This window comes from Stomoxys calcitrans, chromosome 4 (assembly GCF_963082655.1).
Source record: "Stomoxys calcitrans chromosome 4, idStoCalc2.1, whole genome shotgun sequence".
In the NCBI taxonomy this organism is placed as follows: domain Eukaryota; kingdom Metazoa; phylum Arthropoda; class Insecta; order Diptera; family Muscidae; genus Stomoxys; species Stomoxys calcitrans.
Window position 1 is genome coordinate 76,407,499 of NC_081555.1, and position 21,420 is coordinate 76,428,918.

Sequence of the window (21,420 nt, forward strand, 5' to 3'; positions counted from 1 at the left end):
TCAGGTTATGGACCAATTCAACCATGCTTGGTAAAATTCTTTGAAATTATAGGATATCCCTTTTCAGTCAAATGACAGATACTGCGTCCTGTAGAGGCTCAAACGCAAAATAGGGAGATCGGTTTATATGGGAGCCAAATCGGGTTATGGACTGAATCGGCCATTGTTAATACATAGGGGGCAATCATGGTGCATAATTTCAGTTAAATTTGATCAAAATTAAGCTCTCCAGAGGCTTAGAAATTTAATCGGAAGATCAGTTCGTATGGGAGCTATATTAGGTTATAGACGGAGTTGGACCATACATTACATAGATGTTGGAGGTCATGGGATAAGTAATGGTGCAAAATTCCAGCCCAAAAGTTGCGTCCTCTTGCCATAAGGGCAATAACAACCAGGACGGTAAGGTCACGAACAGTCTTGCAGTGTTAGAAGGAGATTATCGCCTTCTCTGAGGATGGCTAAATTAGCATCGTTTGGGTGCCGGGCCATAACGGAGTAAGGGGAAATGAAAGGGCAGATGATTTGGCGTTGAAGGCCAGATGACTGCCGTCAATAAACTTGGTTAACCCGAAACCTTTCAGGTCGGCGCAGTCTGAGTTAAGGGAGTGGGCGTCGAATGCGCATGCAACATTGTGGAACAGCGAAACGGTCGGTAGGACGGCGAAAATCCTATGGTGGAAGATCCTATGGAAAATCCTAAAGGAAGCAAGAAGGAGGTCAGTATAGCTATTGGCATCATAACGGGACACATAGGACAAAGAGGTCACTTATGTAAAATCAGTGCGGCAAGTTATAGCATGTTTAGGGCATGCGGGGAAGATGATGAGAAGTTGGAACATTTCCTTTGTCACTGTCTGGCTATCGCGTCCAACAGATACCGCCACTTAGGTGGAGACACAATATCAGACATGAACCTACTTAGGGGAATGATATTGAAAACAATTAAGGATTTTGTAAGTAGCACTGAATTCCTAACTTTTTTAGAGGTTACTTTATAGTTTTTAGAGCGCACAACAAGTCGATTACTGGCTTAGGTGTCCATAGTGGCATGGGGCGGATTAATATCTGCACCCTCTTTTCAACCTAACCTAACCAAACCTAAGTTAAAGACAATAAATGTACCAAATTTCTGCCAAATCCATAACAAATTGAAGCTTCTATGAGCCGTAGAAGACTAATCGGAGATCGGTTTATATGGGAGCCATATAAGGCCTGGAACGGTGGTTGGAAATCGTAACAGGACACTTCCTGTAAAATTAGAAATATTGAGGTATCTTTGGCCTCCACAAGTTAATTCGGAGAAGCATTCAGGCATCTTTGGGCTCCACAAGTCAATTCGAAGGAATTCTTCACATGGGAGCAATACCCAATCATCTGCATTAATAAGAAGTATATGTGCGTAACTTCAAGCGGATATCTTTATTCATTCGACTGCTTACGTGATTCGGACAGGCAGACAGACAGAATGACGGAAGGATGCCCACACGACTAAGAATATATGTTCTTTATAGGGTAGCAGATCAATATTTCGAGGTGTTACAAATGGAATGACAAAATCAGTATACTCTCATCATGTCGTGGAGAATTTTGAATGACTTTTTCAAATATAGAAGAGCTATATCAAGTAATTGACCGCTTTGGAGGTCATTATCATGGCTTTAAGAAGTGTTAAAAGCACCCACATTGAAATTTGCTGGCAAATCGGGAGGCCAAAAAATCAAACCGGTATCTTGGTTTATATGTGCTTTATTATGTTATAGAGAGATGTAGATAATACTTGGCACGGTATTGGAAGTCATAGTAGAACATAACGTGCAAAACATAAGTCAAATCATACTAGAATTGCGCCCTCTAGAGGCCCAAAAGGTGAAATATGTAGAGCGGCCTATATAACAGCTATATCAGGTTATGGAATGATTTGAACCATACCTGGCACAATAGTTGAAAATCATATCGAAGCATCACGTGCTCAATTTCAAAAATTGGATAAGTGTTGCGCCTATTAGAGGCTCAAGAAATAAAATCGGCAGATCGGTTCCTATGGCCGCTATATTTGATTTTGAACCGATTTGGACCATGTATAGTATAATTGTAAGTTGGAGGTCATAATAACACGCCATGTGCAAAATTTCAACCAAATCGGATCAATTACTGTCCTCTACTGAATAAAGAATTTAAATATGGAGATCGCTTTATACGGCAGCTATATCAAAACATGGACCGATTTGGCCCATTTACAATTTCAAATGACCTTCAGGAATAAGAAGCATTTTTTCAAAATGTCAAGCGTCTAGCATCACTCCTTCGAAAGACAGTGTGTTTTCGACAGGCAGAAGGAACGACGGACGGACATGGCTAGATTGACTTAGAATGTCCAATCGATCAAGAATATATTTAGATCAGATCAATATTTCGATGAGTTACAGACGAAATGACGAAATTAGTATACCCCCTCCCATGGTAGGGGATATAAAATACTTTTATAAACTGTTACTTAAAAAACCTCCCTCAACATTGACATTTTTTTTATAAAATTTTTAGCATCGACTTTTTCCATCTATGGAAAATATTTTCCACATGATTGAATGACAACTTTCTTCCATTTCTTCCATTCTTTTTATACCCTCCACCATAAGATGGGGGTATACTAATTTCGTCATTCTGATTGTAACTACTCGAAATATTCGTCTGAGACCCCATAAAGTATATATATTCTTGATCGTCGTGAAATTTTATGTCGATATAGCCATGTCCGTCCGTCTGTCCGTCCGTCCGTCCGTCTGTCTGTCGAAAGCACGCTAACTTCCGAAGGAGTATAGCTAGCCGCTTGAAATTTTGCACAAATACTTCTTATTAGTGTAGGTCGGTTGGTATTGTAAATGGGCCATATCGGTCCATGTTTTGATATAGCTGCTATATAAACCGATCTTGGGTCTTGACTTCTTGAGCCTCTAGAGTGCGCAATTCTTATCCGATTGGAATGAAATTTTGCACGACGTGTTTTGTTATGACATCCAACAACTGTGCCGAGTATGGTTCAAATCGGTCCATAACCTGATATAGCTGCCATATAAACCGATCTTGGGTCTTGACTTCTTGAGCCTCTAGAGTGCGCAATTCTTATTCGATTGGAATGAAATTTTGCACGACGTGTTTTGCTTTAATATCCAACAACTGTGCCAAGTTTGTTTCAAATCGGTCCATAACCTGATATAGCTGCCATATACACCGATCTGGGGTTTTGAATTCTTGAGCCTCTAGAGGGCGCAATTCTTATCCAATTGGAATGAAATTTTGCACGACGTGTTTTGTTACGATATCCAATAACTGTGCCAAATATGGTTCAAATCGGTTCATAACCTGATATAGCTGCCATATACACCGATCTGGGGTTTTGACTTCTTGAGCCTCTAGAGTGCGCAATTCTTATCCGATTGGAATGAAATTTTGCACGACGTGTTTTGTTACGATATCCAATAACTGTGCCAAGTATGGTTCAAATCGGTCTATAACCTTATATAGCTGTCATATAAACCGATCTTGGGTCTTGAATTCTTGAGCCTCTAGAGGGCGCAATTCTTATACAATTTGAATAAAATTTTGCACGACGTGTTTTGTTACGATATCCAATAACTGTGCCAAATATGGTTTAAATCGGTTCATAACCTGATATAGCTGCCATATAAACCGATCTGGGATCTTGACTTCTTGAGCCTCTAGAGGTCGCAATTATTATCCGATTTGCCTGAAATTTTGTACGACGGATTCTCTCATGACCATTAACATACGTGTTTATTATGGTCTGAATCGGTATATAGCCCGATATAAATCGATCTCTCTATTTTACTTCTTGAGCCCACAAAGGGCGCAATTCTTATTCGAATTGGCTGACATTTTACACAGGTCTCCAACATATAATTTAATTGTGGTCCGAACCGGACCATATCTTGATATCGCTCTAATAGCAGAGCAAATCTTTTCTTATATCCTTTTTTTGCCTAAGAAGAGATGCCGGGAAAAGAACTCGACAAATGCGATCCATGGTGGAGGGTATATAAGATTCGGCCCGGCCGAACTTAGCACGCTTTTACTTGTTAAGGTTAGAGTATGGTATGGTTTAAGTGACAATCTGCCATCAGACTCACTTAGACGTTTTCGTCCATTGTAATACCACAGGAACAGAAGAAGGAAGATATCTTCTAGTTCCAACCGTTGAACCATCCAAATCGCTTTAAAAAGCCCAATAACTTTCGAATGTTCACATCCGTTAAATCAGATAGGTTCTCAAAGAAATGAGAACCTAATGTGGAACTCCTGCTAGTGCGAGACACACATAGAAGGTGTTCTGCAGTCTCTTCTTCCTCGATGTCCTCACAGCTTCTGCAAAAGTCGTTACTGGCAACCTTCAGTCTGTCAGCATGTTTTCCTACTAAACAGTGACCTGTCATGACGGACAGAATCACTGAGACGTCTGTCCTAGCCAATGACAGCAAAGCGGTAGACCTATTTAAGTCTAGATTAGGCCACATAGTTTTAAAATGCTCAAAGCCCCCTCTTTGTGACTACTGAAAACTTAGCTTACATGTCGCTAGAGGCATACCCACAGATTCTAGTTTCCTTGGAATGTGTAAGGTAGTTCCTAGTCTCGCAAGCTCATCTGCTTTACAATTCCCTGGAATATCTCTGTGGCCCGGCACCCAGTACAGGGGATTTTGAACTGTTCAGCCATCTCGTTGAGAGATCTGCGACAGTCGAGGTCGGTTTTTGTGTTCAGAAATACGTTCTCCAGGGATGTAATGGCCGCCAGGGTGTCTAAAAAGGTATTTATGCCAATCGGAGTTATGACATAATATCTTAGTCATTCCACCACTTCCTTAATTGTAAGGATATCCGCTTGACACACTGTGGTCTTGAAACCTTTTTGATATGGCCAGATCTAGATCTTAAGAGTAACCCCAAAGCCCACCTGGTCGTTTAGTTTGGAACCATCCGTATAGAGTCTATATAACTTCTGTTACCAGGGATGTCGTAGTTCCAATCGTTTCTATCACGAATAGTGGTACAGTACTTTTTATCAAAAAGCGGCTCAGGTAAGGTGAAATCAACACTACCTGAAACATCGGATATTGTATCAAGGATAACACAGTGTCCGTTGCCGCCACATGACCAAAGAGAAAGCTCCCTTAGCCTCCGGCAGTGGTCGCATCAATTGGTCTAGCCACAATGTCCAGAGGCATTGGATGTAGCATTAAGTTCAATGCATCAGATTGTGTCATCCTCAGTGCAGCTGTGATGCACAAACAAGCCATCCTTTTTATCCGGTTGACTATAGAACAGTAGGTAGACTTTGAAGCGCCGTCCACCACAACACCATATAGCATAATAGGTCTGACAATTGCACGACGCGCGGTCTAAACCCCCAACTTTTGCCAATGGCTCCCTTGCAGGTGTATAGGGCAAAAGTTGCCTTTCTCGCCCTTTCCAAAATTTTGGATTTGAAGTTCAATTTCCTGTCCAGCAAAACACCTAGGTGTTTTGCGTTGGTGTAAATGAAACATTCTCTCCTTCCAAGAAGACAGGTTCCACTGTAGGCAACTTGTATCTCCTGCTGAAAAGAACTACTTCTGTCTGGCACGGATTCATACCGAGACCACTTTCGGTAGCCCACTTCGCTGTTGCATAAAGAGCTTCCTGAAGTATATCTCTTGGAGTGCTGGGAAACTTTCCCTAACCGCAATTGCCACGCCATCAGCATACGCGACCATTTTTACACCTTTTTACTCCAGTGACAATAATTTCTTGTTAATGGCTACATTCCAACGCAGAGGAGACAGTACACCTTCTTGTGGCCTCTAGAGAGCGCAATTCGTATCCGATTTGGCTAAAATTTTGTACAACGACTTCTTCCATGACCTTCAATATACAAGTCTACTATGCCCTGAATCGATCTGTAGCCTGGTACAGCTCCCGTATAAACCAATTTCCCGACTATGCATCTTCTGCCCATTCAAGGCGCAATTCTTATCCGAATGGACTAAGATAATGACTTCTGCTATGGTCTTCAACGTTCATTTCATTTATGGACCGAATCGGAACATTACTTGATATAGGGTACATAAGATTGATGATGGTGAAGGGTACATAAGATTCGGCCCGGCCGAGCTTAGCACGCTCTTACTTGTTAGATCTACAGATCCCAAGCCTGCTGTAATTCATCTCTTAGTAATTAAGTTATTAATAAACTTTCTTACGGTAGATTTGATGCCTAGAAACTAAAACTCTTTCATGATTGACATGGGTTTTACATTATTGAAAGTACCTTCAATGTCAAGAAATGCTACCATGGTTTATTCCGTGACAGCGAGAGAACCCTTTATGTAGCCGACTAGGTCGTGAAGGGCTGTTTCAGGGGATTTGCCTTTACAAAATGCATGGTATTGCCGCGACAGGCGATCTCCAGGGATCTTTGTCCTAAGATATGGTTCTATCAACCTCTCAAGAGTCTTCAGCATATCCATCCATTCTATTTTAATAAATTATTATTGTTACATTATACTATTATATGTATTATAACTTAGTGCATTTCTTTGTAACACCTAGAAGGAAGAGAGATACATGTACCGATCATCTCAGAATCATTTTCTGGTTGGATTTAGCTACGTCTGTCCAGGTTAAGTTCTGTACAAACTACAGGATTCAATTTTCATCCGATAAATCGGTTCAGATATAGATATAGCTGCCATATATCTTTATCACTTCTAGAGCCACTGCAAGTACATTTATTGACTAATCTTCCCAAAATTGTACGCAACGCTTTTTTCGACAACTACTACAATATCTTTAGAGTTTGGCGAAAATCGTTTCAGATTTAGATACAGCCCTAAAGATATGATTGAACGATTCTGAGAAATATTGTAATAAAGTACTCATTTGTAATCCGATTCTCTCGAATCCTAATATTACTATCGAATTTCGCAGAAATCGGTTCAGATTTAGAAATAGCTCTCATATATATATATATATATATATATATATTTATATATATATATATATATATATATATATATATATATATATTTCACCCTATTTTCACTTCCAGAGCCACTGCAAGGTCATCCATTGACCATTCTTGACAAAATTTTGCGCAACGCTTTCCTGACACACCACTTTTAAATAGATTCATCTTTACAAATGTTTTATACGAAGGGGTAAACGGAGTGGTAATGTTAAAATCAGTTGAGCAAGGAAATGGGTTAGAGCACATTTGTATAAAAGTCTTCCCTAAATATGGAAATAACAAAACCTTGCAAAAAAATGTTTTCATTAAATTATGCTATATGCCCAAAAACAAGTTTTATGGAATAAAAAACCATTACAAATATGAAGGGGATCCCATAAACACCTTTTTCCAAAGGTGTGTTCCGGTTTGTAATCAACTTTAATCTTTATAACTTTCATTTGATTATCATACTCGTTTTTCCCTAATCGATCTACATGTGCGCTTGGGGACAGTTTGATATACATTAAACTTCAATTTTGAGGTAGTACTTGATGGCTTAATACACTCATCCAATATTTCACCATCAAAAATATTCACAAAAACAATTTATTTTTCATTAAAGAACTATCGCTATGGCTAATAAAATATTTCTATAGTTTTTTTTTAGTTCATATTGACTCTTTGATGTTCTGTTTATTCGCCTGTGCTGCACAAACAATGACAATTTATGGTCGAAACAATATGGTAAGTGATTTTTGTCTGGTACGAGATACACCAAAACCGCATATCAGTCTCCAAGTTACGTTAAGTGGCCACAAGCAGGATACTCTATAGTTGTGCTTGTTTTAGTTTTTATTGAGAGAAGGGGTCGCTACAGCAAAACATCTCCATTTCCGTTGGAAACACTAAAAAAATCTAACGTTTTGTTTTGAATGTCATGGCAGAAAATCGGCGGAGAATCAGCAGAGGAAAAAATTGTACTATATACCCTCGACGAATTTATATCATAATGCAATATTTTCCAATTTTTTATGCGAATTTTTGCACAAAAACCAAAAATACGAAAACAGATAAAACCACAAAAAAATTGAAAACCTCAATGACGGCGACAACGGCCGTGGCAACAAAAACGATAATACAATGCAATGGTACAAAAGCGATCAACATTGCCATTCTCGGACGGACGAACGGAACGCCGTCAGTCGGTACCAATACTGAATAAAACGGTTGGCCGCAATTATGGCCAACAACGAGACGGACACTGCTCCCACTACTGCTGTTACTGATGATGGTTTGTACAATACTAAATGCTGCCATGACTACTACTACCGAAGGCCATAAGCGAGCCTCTGTACTTGTATGGGTGAAATATTTAAAGGACAGCAAATCATGAACCATCACTCCCCCAACCCCATACTATGTAGTGGATGATAACCAAAAACTGAATTGTCATAACAACGGACAGAAATGTGATAAAAGTTGACAGGAGAGGACGATGGAAACATAAAAGCCCAAAAAAATAGATACGACCAAACACTTTTGTCATATGCAGAAAAGCCAACTACAAGCGCTTAAAATCCTTTGTTCACCGCGTATATCCTGTTTATAGTTTAAAAATTTTTCGCAAAAATAATCACATTTAAAAAGTCCTTGAAAGTTTTTATTCGTCTGCATCATTCGGAAAAGTTAGAGTATGTGAAATTGGGGACGATGGCAAGTAGTTCAGTTTTCAGCACTCTGATACAATAAAACTATATATTCTGTTTGCAATTGGCTTTATGTTCTTAGTATCGGCTATGAAAATATTAAAGGCCGCCTTTTGTTGGATTGGAAATTATGATAAGATGAATTCAAAATATTGCCTTATAAGAAAAACACTTGAATGGATTATTACGCTTATGCTTACTTTTTTGACCTAGATATAACCTTCTTTGGTCTGGTTAGCTTCTTCTTTAATTTCAAGCATCAAAATTCTAGATGTCTTGCTCCATTTAATCTTTTCACCGAAGTTTTGTTTTTTTTTTTTTCGAGACGTCAAGTGGGTTCTTAATTGTCTTTAAGGCAAAAGCTTATGCCTACATTCTCCATGATGCAGCCAACGTAGACGTTGTGTTAATGAACTCCTAACTAAGTCTGTTTGTGCTTTCTTTTTCGGTCTTAAAATCTTATTGAGCTTTCATTGCAGAATATTGTCCGGCTTTAGACCATTGTTTAATGCTTTCTATTCAAAGAATAGTATAGCAACAATCATTTAAGAGTCAGTAAAAGTGTGTTGTTGCTAGAAGCATGTGACTGGTTTCCCGTAGAGCGATTTCATTTTCGACGAAGAAAAATCATCCGCGGGAGATGTCAAATGGGTCATGGTGTTTTACACCATTCCAAATAGAGTAGGTTATAACGCACACATCTAAAATTTTAACTGGGCTCTTTAAGACGACTTGTTTAATAAGCGCAAGTATGCAAATGTCGTCATACAGCAAGATATTAATGGTACCCCGATATTCTCCCAGGCACTCAACATCGGTATACCGTTAAGACTGCCGGAGGAATGTATGGTCTTTCAGGCAGAAAATTGTGCCATAATAATAGCCGCCAGAGCAATTCTGGGCAGAAATTAACCGTTTTCGAATCGAAAAACCTATTTGGACAGTATGATGGACCTCAATGCCTTAGGTTCGAGGACAGTGAGGTCGTAGTGCATGGCGTAGAGTTTGCAGTCCCTGTACAGACTTCGGGCTCACAACATGACGGTGAATTGGATAACCGTCACGATGGTATTCCGGGAAACGAGAAGGTGGACAAATATGCTGTCCCGGATGGCGCCCCGCTTTGAACGAACCATTCGCCGGATTTACAGGGATGGTGGCGTGGTGTGTATGCCAAATCCCCCGGACACTCTGGCCTACAGTCGACAAGATGAGCTCGAAGGAACTGGTGGCTTTTTATTAGGGGTCACTGCAGCACTCTTGAGTACTGTGCGATTGGAAGCCCACATGGGAATCTTGCATTATGATTATTAATGAAACTATCGTGAAGAGGAGTAGGATATGATCGAGCCCTTGTCTACAGACTACATGCTATCCATCTAAGAGAGGAGTCTTATATTTGATCTCGGCGATCTTGCAGATATGTTTCTCAGAAGTCTTCTCAAGTACATATATAAGACGGTTTCGACGGGGGCTCGAAGAAATCCTACACTCGCGGTCATGCATGAGTATGAGTGTCTACTCATGCATGACTAGAGCGGACCGATGAAATGCATATAGATGACGGCGTACCCGATAGATGCTTACCCGCGACTTTCTTCTTGCAATTTTTCTTTTATATTCCAGGTTTCTTATTTTTGTGAATTAAAAATGGGCCATACGGTTCAGGTTTGGATATAGCTCCCATAAAAACCGATCTCCAGACTTATTTTGTATCTAGTGATCTGTTTAAACAACTGTGCCAATCACGATCCAAATTATTCTGTTATTCTAATTATTCTGCGATATCCAATATCTATGGTAACTATAGTCCAAATCGGTGTATAACCTGATATAGCTCCTATATATACCTATATCCTTATTATTCTTCCCCAAGAAGCTTAAATTTTTGTTTGAATTGTCGAAAATTTTCCCGATGTGATTTAGCTATTTCCGTCCCTCTGTCTGTCTGTCTGTCCATGTATTTTTGTGCTCAAGGTACAGGTCGCATTTCTTGTCCGATTTTCAAAAAATTTTGCGTAAGTCACTTTTTTGGTCCAAGGACGAATGCTATTTATTTTGATTTAGATCCCCCATACCCCAATTTTCAAAAACGCCAGACCTCGGAGATGCGTGTACCGATTTTTAACGAAATTGGTAAAAAATTTTTGGGCCAAATAATCTGGGGGGACGCACCATCCCAAAACCCACCCGAACGGGCATGTGCACTAATTGGGACAATATGGGTATCAAATGACAGGTAATTAACAGTAGAGTACGAATTTAGTATAAAAATGTCATATTTAGTGTCGGGGGGTCCCCCAACCCCAAAAAAGCCCCAAAAGGACACTTTAACCGCTTTCAGTAACATGGCTATCAAATAAAAGGTATTCAAAAGTCGAATACAAATCTGAGACAAAAAATTATTTTTTGCGCTAGCACTCACCTTTCACAATTACGTTACGATTCGCATCATCATTGAAGAAGTACGGTCCAATGATGCCATTAGCCCATAAACTGCACCAAACTTTGACTTTTTCTGGATGCATTGGTAGCTTTTGCAATGCTTCTGGCTGATCTTCAGTGTTGCCAAAAAGATAATAGCTAAAAAAATCACCTTTTATGATCCATCATTATTTTATAGAAAAAACAAAATTTTTACCATTTGGGTAACACTTTACTTGGTAAATCGGACCTTTTTTGAATGCGAATATGCAATTAAATCAAAACTTTAAAGAGCAATTAATTTTTCGTCTTCAAAGCGTTAATAAATATGTTAAAAGAACAGAACTCAATAATCCGATGTCTGGTTAATGCGTATGCCTGCAATGACACGGGACGGGCAAAATCCCGCTACCTAGGTTAGGTTAAGTTCAGAAAACACCTCAGCCAGTAATCAAAATCGGCTTGTTGTGCGTTCTAAAAACTAAAAACTACCATAGTATTAAAGGGAACTTTTCCAGTTCATGGCGGTTCTAAAGATTATTGAAGACACTCTCAATTTCAAGAAATTATTCTTTATAACAGCGAAAGAAGTCTGTCTGTTAAAGCATAGCGTATTAAATAGACTAAAATCTTTTGATTTCGCGCGAGGGGATTGTGTCTCGTGTTATTAAAACTTAATAAATACCTTCAACTCATCGGTTATTAGATGAATTCATATACATACATATCACTTGTTCTTTTGTTCATTTCCATTGAATTCCGTGGAGAGTTTCTTAATTTAACATTTTTTTAATAGGATTATTATGACCAATTAAAATTCTTTCACCTTTGCGTGCCCTTTCAAGTCATTGTAAGATATAAAGAAATTGAACAAAGCAGCAAGAATCGAAATGTTTACATCGTAAAGCAATTTACCTACCTTATTTTTATTTCGATGCGAGACACTCATAAATCATAACCAATTTAAGTGGAACTCTGGTGCTCCATTGCAGTGTGGCACCACACCCCAGCACTCGAAGTGTGGTTGCAGCACAAATGTTCATAAATAACACTTTCACGGGGAACCATTTTGCACTCTTTATTACCCGGGCACAAGCGACTAGGAGGATACCACCAACAACCCTACCAAGAAGAAATAAAAAACACAAAAACTCAAGCAAATGTTGATGGCTGCAAAGAGAAAAATACAAAATTATAAAACTAATAAACTAATTGCTGTCAAATGAGAAATGCTTTAGCATCGTTGGAATGACAGCGTTGTTGGCGCAAAGAAGTTGCACATTTGCCTTGGCTCAGCCCTTGTGGTGGCCACAAAGAAGTATGCTCCTTGCCATTCCTCCAAATGTGGTTAGCAGAAACATTTCTGGCAAACTGAAGTTTGCGAAGACACAAACTTCAGTTGGTGTCATTTTGAACATCGTTTGATAGATTCACGACACTGTTGGATACTTTCGACATTTGATGGTTTTATGATGTAATGCGTTTGCTTTAGGACGACATTGAGTGAACATAATGTAATTACATCACCATATTTGCTAATTAACCAGATGAGTCCAAAATAGCCGAGAGCAATTAATATTAGAGTAAGTGAAATTTAGACATTTTTAAATCTAACGCTCTCAAGGTATCTCTCCCTTCGGATTTTTCGAGTAACGAGTTTATTTATAGTTGTTATTTAAAAAACAAAACTATTATATCATTTAAATACAAGTTTACATGATTTTGTAAATGAAAACAAAAATCAAATTGGTTCTTTTGTTATTATTGGGTTGCCCAAAAAGTAATTGTCGGTAATATAGTAGTAATATAGTCGGCGTTGACAAATTTTTTCAACGGCTTGTGACTCTGTAATTGCATTCTTTCTTCTGTCAGTTATCAGCTGTTACTTTTAGCTTGCTTTAGAAAAAAAGTGCGCGAAATTTTGTTTACATTTATTTGTTTGGCGTGAATTTTAATATGGGTACCACATGTATTGAAAGAAATTCATTTAACAAACCGAATCAACGCTTGTGATATGCACCTTAAACGCAATGAATTCGATCCGTTTTTAAAACGAATCATAACTGGAGATTAAAAATGGATTGTTTAGAACAACGTTAGTTGAAAACGATCATGGTCCAAGCATGGTGAACCAGCTCAATCCACTTCAAAGGCTGATATCCACCAAAAGAAGGTTATGCTGTCTGTTTGGTGGGATTGGAAGGGTGTGGTATATTTTGAGCTGCTTCCAAGGAACCAAACGATTAATTCGGATGTTTACTGTCAACAATTGGACAAATTTAATACAGCCATCAAGGAGAAGCGACCAGAATTGGTCAATCGTAAAGGTGTCATATTCCACCAGGACAACGCTAGACCGCACACATCTTTGGTCACTCGACAAAAACTGAGTGAGCTTGGCTGGGAACTTTTGATGCATCCACCATATAGCCCTGACCTTGCACCATCAGACTACCATTTATTTCCATCTTTGCAGAACTCCTTAAATGGTAAAACTTTCGGCAATGACGAGGCTATAAAATCGCACTTGGTTCAGTTTTTTGCAGATAAAGGCCAGAAGTTCTATGAGCGTGGAATACTAAATTTGCCAGGAAGATGGCAAAAGGTTATCGAACAAAATGGCAATTATATATTTGATTAAAGTTCATTCTAAGTTTTATTAAAAATGCATTTACTTTCTTTTAAAAAATCCGCAATTACTTTTTAGGCAACCCAATAGTTTCAATCTACAAAGTTTGCAGAACCCATTTCATATATCCGAACCCTTTCGAATTTAAGCCCGACGAAAAAATACAATTTGAACACCTTCAAGAAGTTTAATTGAGAGACTATTATCAAAGAGAATTGATTGTACTCTCGCAAACGTTGCGTAAATATATAGGATTGCTCACACGAAGCACTAAACACATTTTTTGTTCACACTGATATATCTGTCAAACTTTAAATTATACTTATTTGTTTTATTGACTGCTAATTACATTATTTACAAGCCACCAAAAGAATTTACTTTTGAGTTTATTTAAAAAGCAAATTATTCGTTGCAGAGTTCAATCGTAATTGCGTTGTTAGAATATATTTCCAAATGCCATGGTAGTTGTCTAAAAAAAACCGCAACAACATCTAAAATGGTTCGGCGAGTGAAGGCTCGAATTCAACTAACTCGACACCGTAATGACAGTCAAATGGTTAAGATCTGAAAATATTCCATGAAAGGATGCTGCATATATTGAAAAAAGAGCTCTAGCTACAGCCTTACAAGTTCCAAAAAGCGCACAATCTTACATCAAAACAAAAAAGAATCGAAGGATCAAAGGTGCCCTCCAATCATTTTCATAGAGCCTGGCGTCAAAATAAATGCGACTTGTTATAGGCACACAAACACTTCGGTCGTAGACCATGAATGTACCAACTAGACTCGGCAAAATCACGTAAAGCAAGTGTAACCAGGTTTTTTTATACCCACCACTGAAGGATGGGGTGTATTAATTTTTTCATTCCGCTAGCAACACATAGAAATATAGATTTGCGACCCTATAAAGTATATATATTTTTGGCTGTTGTAAAAATTTAAGACCATCTAGCCATGTCCCTCCGTCCTTCTGTCTGCTCAAATCACGCTACACGCTTTAAAAGTATAAATATTGAGCTCAAACTTTCCATAGATTTTTTTTGTCCATAGTCAGGATAAGTTCGAAGGCGGATTATATTTTTTTATAGCTCCCATAGAGACCAATCTGCCGATTTAAGGTATTGGGCCTATTAAAAACACATTTATTATTCGATTTCTCTGAAATTTGGTATAGAGAGTTGTGTTAGTCTACTCGACAACCCTGTGAATTACGGCCCGATTTTGATAAAATTGTCATATAGACCGATCTCCCGATTTAAGGTTTAGAGACGTAAAAGGTGCATATATTAACAGATTTCGTTGAAAAGAGGCATAATGGGTTGCGTTAGGTCCCTCGACATTCGTAACGAGTACATTTCGATATAACTGCCATGCAGCACGATTTCTCAACTTAGGGAATTGTGTCCATATTTCGTTGAAAGCGAAGTTATGTCGATATCCCGTTTCAATACGGCCCAGATCGATTCAGATTTGAATGTAGCTGCCATTTATACTGATTTAATATTTTAGGCCCATAGAAGGTGAATTTATCAATCGATTTCGCTGAAATTTAGCACAATGAGTTCCGTTATACCCCTTGACATTTGTACCGAATATGGTCAAGAGCGGGCTGTATTTGGATAAAACTGCCATATATACCGATTTCCCAATTTAAGTTCGTGGAAAAATAATAGCACGTTTCGTGTCCAATATGGTTCAGCTCTATATTTGGATATAACCGACATATATATACACCGGTTCCCCGACTTAAATTCTTAGGTTCGTAACAGGTGAATTTTTATACCCACCACCGAAGGATGGGGGTATATTCATTTTGTCATTCCGTTTGCAACACATCGAAATATCCATTTCCGACCCTATAAAGTATATATATTCATGATCAGCGTAAAAATCTAAGACGTTCTAGACATGTCCGTCCGTCTGTCTGTTGAAATCACGCTACAGTCTTCAAAAATAGAGATATTGAGCTGAAACTTTGCACAGATTCTTTTTTTGTCCATAAGCCAGTTAAGTTCGAAGATGGACTATATCTTGATATAGCCCCATATAGACCGATCCGCCGATTTAGGGTCTTAGGCCAATAAAAGCCACATTTATTATCCAATGTTGCTGAAAATTGGGACAGTGAGTTGTGTTGGGCCCTTCGACAACCTTTGTCAATTTGGCTTAGATCGGTTCAGATTTAGATATAGCTGCCATATAGACCGATCCTACGATTTAGGGTCTTAGGCCCATAAAAGCCACATTTATTATCCGATTTTGCTGAAATTTGGGACAGTGAGTTGTGTTAGGCCCTTCGACATCCTCCGTCAATTTGGCCCAGATCGATCTAGATTTGGATATAGCTGTCATATAGACCGATCCTACGATTTAGGGTCTTAGGTCTATAAAAGGCGCATTTATTGTCCGATGTCGCCGAAATTTGGGACAGATTTGGATATAGGTGCCATATAGACCGATCTCTCGATTTTAGGTTTTGGGTCCATAAAAAGCGCATTTATAGTCCCATGTCGCCGCAATTTGGGACAGTGAGTTGTGTTAGGCCCTTCTACATCCTTCTTCAATTTCATTTAGATCGGTCCAGTTTTGGATAAAGCTGCCATATAGACCGATCTCTCGATTTAATGTTTCAGGCCAAATCTGTCTGTCCCGATGTTGCCGAAATTTGGGACAGAGGGTTAAGTTACGCCCCTTCTCATATTTTTGCAATTTGGTCTAGATCGATCAAGATATGCATATATTGTAGCTGCCATATAGACAGATATCTCGATTTAAAGCCTTGGCCCCAAAAAAAGGCGCATTTATAATCCGATTTAACTGAAATTTGACACATCCATGTTGTATATGGTTCAGATCGGTTTATTTTTAGATATAGCTACTAAAAAGACCAATATTTTGTTATACACAATTGAAATATGACTTGTACTTATTAGTATTTGGTCCAAGTAGGATCATATTTCGATATAACTGATATGCAATTTTCATCGGATTTTGATGAAAGGTGGTTTGCATATATACCCGAGGTGGTGGGTATCCAAAGTTCGGCCCGGCCGAACTTAACGCTTTATATCAAAACTGGTGTCGTTTGTTTCGGTTACGGCGGTGCCTAGGGAGTAACGTTGCTGAAGGGAGGAAGTTGCTGATGTGTTTCCCAACCTTCTCCATTTTATGATCGGTTGTACAAGGCGTTTTGAAAGTAGATACCATCTATTTCGTTTTATCTCCATTTACTTCCAGACCCATATTTGCTGATTTCCTTTTAATTCCTTCAAAGGTTGCAGTTACTTCTTCCGGTGACCGACCCAGGATATCTATGACGTCGGCAGTAGTATGACATATCTATTCATATTTGCATCGTCTGCATAGTCTTCTCCAGCAGGATATTAAAGAGATCACACGATAAGCTGTCTAGTTGTCTGAAACCTTGTTTGGTATTAAATGGCTCCGAGAGATTATTTCTTATTCTTACTGAGGAACGCGTATCAGCAAGTGTCATCCTGCAGAGTCTTATTAATTTTGCAGGGTTTTTCCTCTGTAGTTGGCATATTCCGTCTTGTCTCCTTTCTTGAGTACGGAACAAAGTATGCTGAGATTCCAATCATCGGGTATGCGCCTTATCAGCGTAACGCCTCCGGTCTTAAATAGTTCAGTCTGCTCCTGCTGCCTTGTTGTCCTTCAGTCGGGTCGCTGCTACTTGGATCTCATTCTGCCTAGGAGGTAAACATGTTTGCCATCATCAGGGATTGGTTTTGCGGTATACTCTTCACCACCAAGGTCGGCTTAAAAATGTTATTTCCATATTCTCAGCATACTATTTGTATCAGTTACTAGATTTCTTTATTGGTCTCTTCACAAGTATGTGCCTGTACCAAATCCATCGGTTGATGTTTGATCCTTAGGTAGAATTTCCGGACTTCATTCTGACTCCTGCACATTTCAATTCGCTCAAATCCACGTCTTTCCATTTCCTTTTTTTTCTGAGGAATAGACGTTTCGCCTCTCTCGTCTTCTTCCGATACCTTACCTTCATCTGGCGCGTTGCTACTGATTGCAAGTACGGATTTCGCGGCGTTTTCCGTGAAGTTGGCAATGGTATGCCACTGCGTCATTTTATCATCGAGACAAGGAGTGCTTTCATCGAGCAGTTGAGTCAGTCGAGTGAAGTTTGCTGTTGCTATTTGTTGTCTTTGCAGCTTTTCAATATCCAGCTTCCGTGCTGTATCAGATCTTACATTTCTCGGCATATTCAAACGGGTGCGAACCTTTGCTGCAACAAGATGATGATTCGAATTGCATATCTAAAACGCTGGATGAATGCCTTTCATCTATTACAACCTGATCAATTTTATTTCTCGTGTTTCAATCGGCGTTTCTCGTGTTTCAATTTTGCCGCGACAAAACCTATTATCCTTAACCCATTATCTGACGTTATCTCGTGTGGGCTAAATTTTCCGACTTTTGGACCATAGATGTCTTCCTTCACTATCTTACCCAAGTATGACTTAAAAATCAAGTTCCACAAATCATTTCATACACAATTTGTCCAATTCGTCGGATGCCTATCCGATTAAGTTTTCTCTCTTGAGCCATTTTAGAAATATAAAGACTAAAATATATGCCAATATATATGCGCTGAGAAAGGCCTTTGCACGGTCAGATTAAATTCGTGCAGATTTTTTTTTTTTTTTTTTTTTTTATTAATGCAGTTTTATTACGACTGAGTTTGCACTCATCTAGTAATTTAATGTTAACAATACATATTCAATACTAGAATAGTTAACCTAGTATATAACATTTTAATGAGAAGTAGTTCAATAACTATACTCTAATTGTGTACAATCAAGGGAGTTTATGTGGCTAAATCTAAGGGTAAAGTTCTTTGAAGTCGCCTTGTGCTGGAATAGTTGCTGACAATATTGTTCAAGTCACTGTTTATATGACTTTGTAGCTTGAGGACATGTTTTTGTGCGTTGATATGAATTTCTTCAGCGATGGTTTTTACTCCCAAGTCCCGATGCAGGTCATTGTTGCGTATGAACCAAGGGGCGTTTACCATAGTACGTAGTATTTTATTTTGGGTCTTCTGTATAATATCCACCTCCTTCTTTGCAGCACAGCCCCACAGCTGTATGCCGTAACACCATATAGGTTTAATTGTTTGATTGTAAATCAGCAGTTTATTTTTAAGTGATATTCTACTATCCACTAATATCCAGTATACTTGACTGAATTTCATTTTAACTTCTTTGTTCTTTATCTTCACATGTTCTTTCCATTTTAGTTTTGTATCTAGGGTCATGCCAAGATATTTTGCCTTATTCACGAAAGGTACCACAGTGCCATTTAGATAAAGTGGAGTTTGAAGTATCTGTTTATTTGTAAACACAATGTGCGTTGATTTACTTTCGTTTAAATGCATTCTCCATTTTTTCATCCAGCTTAAAATACTGGAAAGAATAACTTGGAGCTTGTTTGTGGCTTCTTTTTCAGTGTCCGCAGTGGTGAGGACCGCCGTATCATCAGCAAAGGTTGCAATGGTTGCATCAGGAGATGTTGGAATATCTCTCGTATATAAGAGGTATAGTATTGGGCCTAAGACACTCCCTTGTGGGACACCAGCTCGAATTGGCCTCAGATTTGAGTATTGGGTTTCAATTTTTACTCGAAAGTGGCGATGGGTTAAGTAGGAAGCCAGAATTTGATAATACTCATGTGGTAGATCATTATGTAGTTTGCACAAAAGCCCTTCATGCCAGACCTTATCAAATGCTTGCCCAACATCCAAAAATACTGTTGAACAAACGCGCTTATCTTCAATAGCTTTTTCTGCTACATCTACGATGCGGTGAACCTGTTGAATGGTTGAATGTGCAGTTCGAAATCCAAATTGATGGCTTGGGATGAGACGTCTATTTGTTATTAGTGGTACAAGTCTCTTTAAGAGCAGTTTTTCGAATATTTTCGACATAACAGGTAGCAGAGATATAGGCCGATATGAGGTTATTTGATGGTCTGGTTTGCCAGGTTTCGGGATTATAATAATTTCGGCTACTTTCCATTCTAGTGGAACATACTGCAGTCGGAAACATGCGTTTATAATAAATAATAGATTTTTTAGAGCTGTAGCTGGAAGCTTTTTAAATATCTGTCCTGTTATTAAATCGTAACCAGGCGCTTTTTTAGCACTTATATCTTTTGCTATTACATTCTCCAACTCCCTTAGTGTGGCTGGTTTGATTGTGAGATGGTCCGATTTTTGGGTTTTGCTGGTACCTTCGTTATTAGATCTGTCTTCCAGTGGTTTAAATATATTATAGAAATGATCTGCAAATAATTCAGCTTTTACATCAGCTTTACGAATCCATGTTCCATCGACGTTTTTGATTGGAGGCATTTTTGGTGAAGCTTGGTTGAATTGCTTCGTTGCTTTCCACAAACTGTAGTTGGTTGCTTTGGTTGAAGACAAGTTTTCTAGGTGCGACGACATAGTTTTATTTTTAGATTCACTTGTTAATTTCTTAAGATCATTAACAAGACGGTTTAAGGCGGCTTTATTTTCTGCCGTCCTTTCTCTTTGCCACTTCTTTCGTGCTTTTCTTTTCTTTGATAATAAAATTCTTATTTCTTTCGGAAACGTAGGCGTATGATATATTTTATTCAAATTTTGGGTAGGAGTACTTTCCCATGCAGAAATTTGAATGGCTTCAATAAATTTCGCTAGCTCTTCATCAATTTGGGCTTCTGTCTTGAGACTGGTATTTAAATGTATTTTCTCCGATAAAGTATATTTGAAAAAGTGCCAGTTTGTTTTTTTGTTTATAAGAAAATTTGGAGGATCCATTTCAATGGCGCTGTCACTTACAGTCAGTATTACAGCAGAATGATCAGATGATGATAACGCTTCTGAGTTTTCAATAAACACATAATTTTTAGGTATATTTTTTATGATGAAAAAATCAATCAAGTCAGGTATAAGATTTCCGTTCGAAGGCCAATACGTTGGTTTGTTTCCCGAATATATCTCGCATTTAAGAGATCTACATGCTTTGTATAGTTCACATCCCTTTGGAGAAGTGAGTCTTGAACCCCAGACTTTATTTTTGGCATTAAAATCGCCACCCATCACGAAATGGTTGTTACATTTTTTCAATGTTTCTATATACTGTTCACTTTTAATATAGTGCCTTGGAGGAGAATATAGTGCGCAAATTTTGAAATAGTTGTTGTGTTTAAGTTGAACCGATACGCACGCTATTTGAAACATGACGTCCTCAATCTTTTGCTCCTCTTGATGTTTGATATTTTCTTTTATTATGACCGAAGCTCCTCCCCTGGGTTTTAAGGAAGGATGAAAGGCGTTATAGATCTTATAACCTTTGATAGTTGCAAACGAGTTTTTAATTAAATGGCTCTCTGATATGAGTAGTATATCAATTTTTTCATCATATAGAAAACATTCAATTTCATTTAATCGGCGCAATAAACCATTGCAATTCCATGTAGCGATTCGTAGCATAGCCATTATTGTGGATTAGAATTAATTGAATTAACGACTATAGCGTTTAATTTATCAATCAATTTTTCACTCAGCTTAGCTTGGAAATCTAAGCGTTGATTAATTTTTTCCATGTTTTTCAATATTACACCCAGTATTGTTG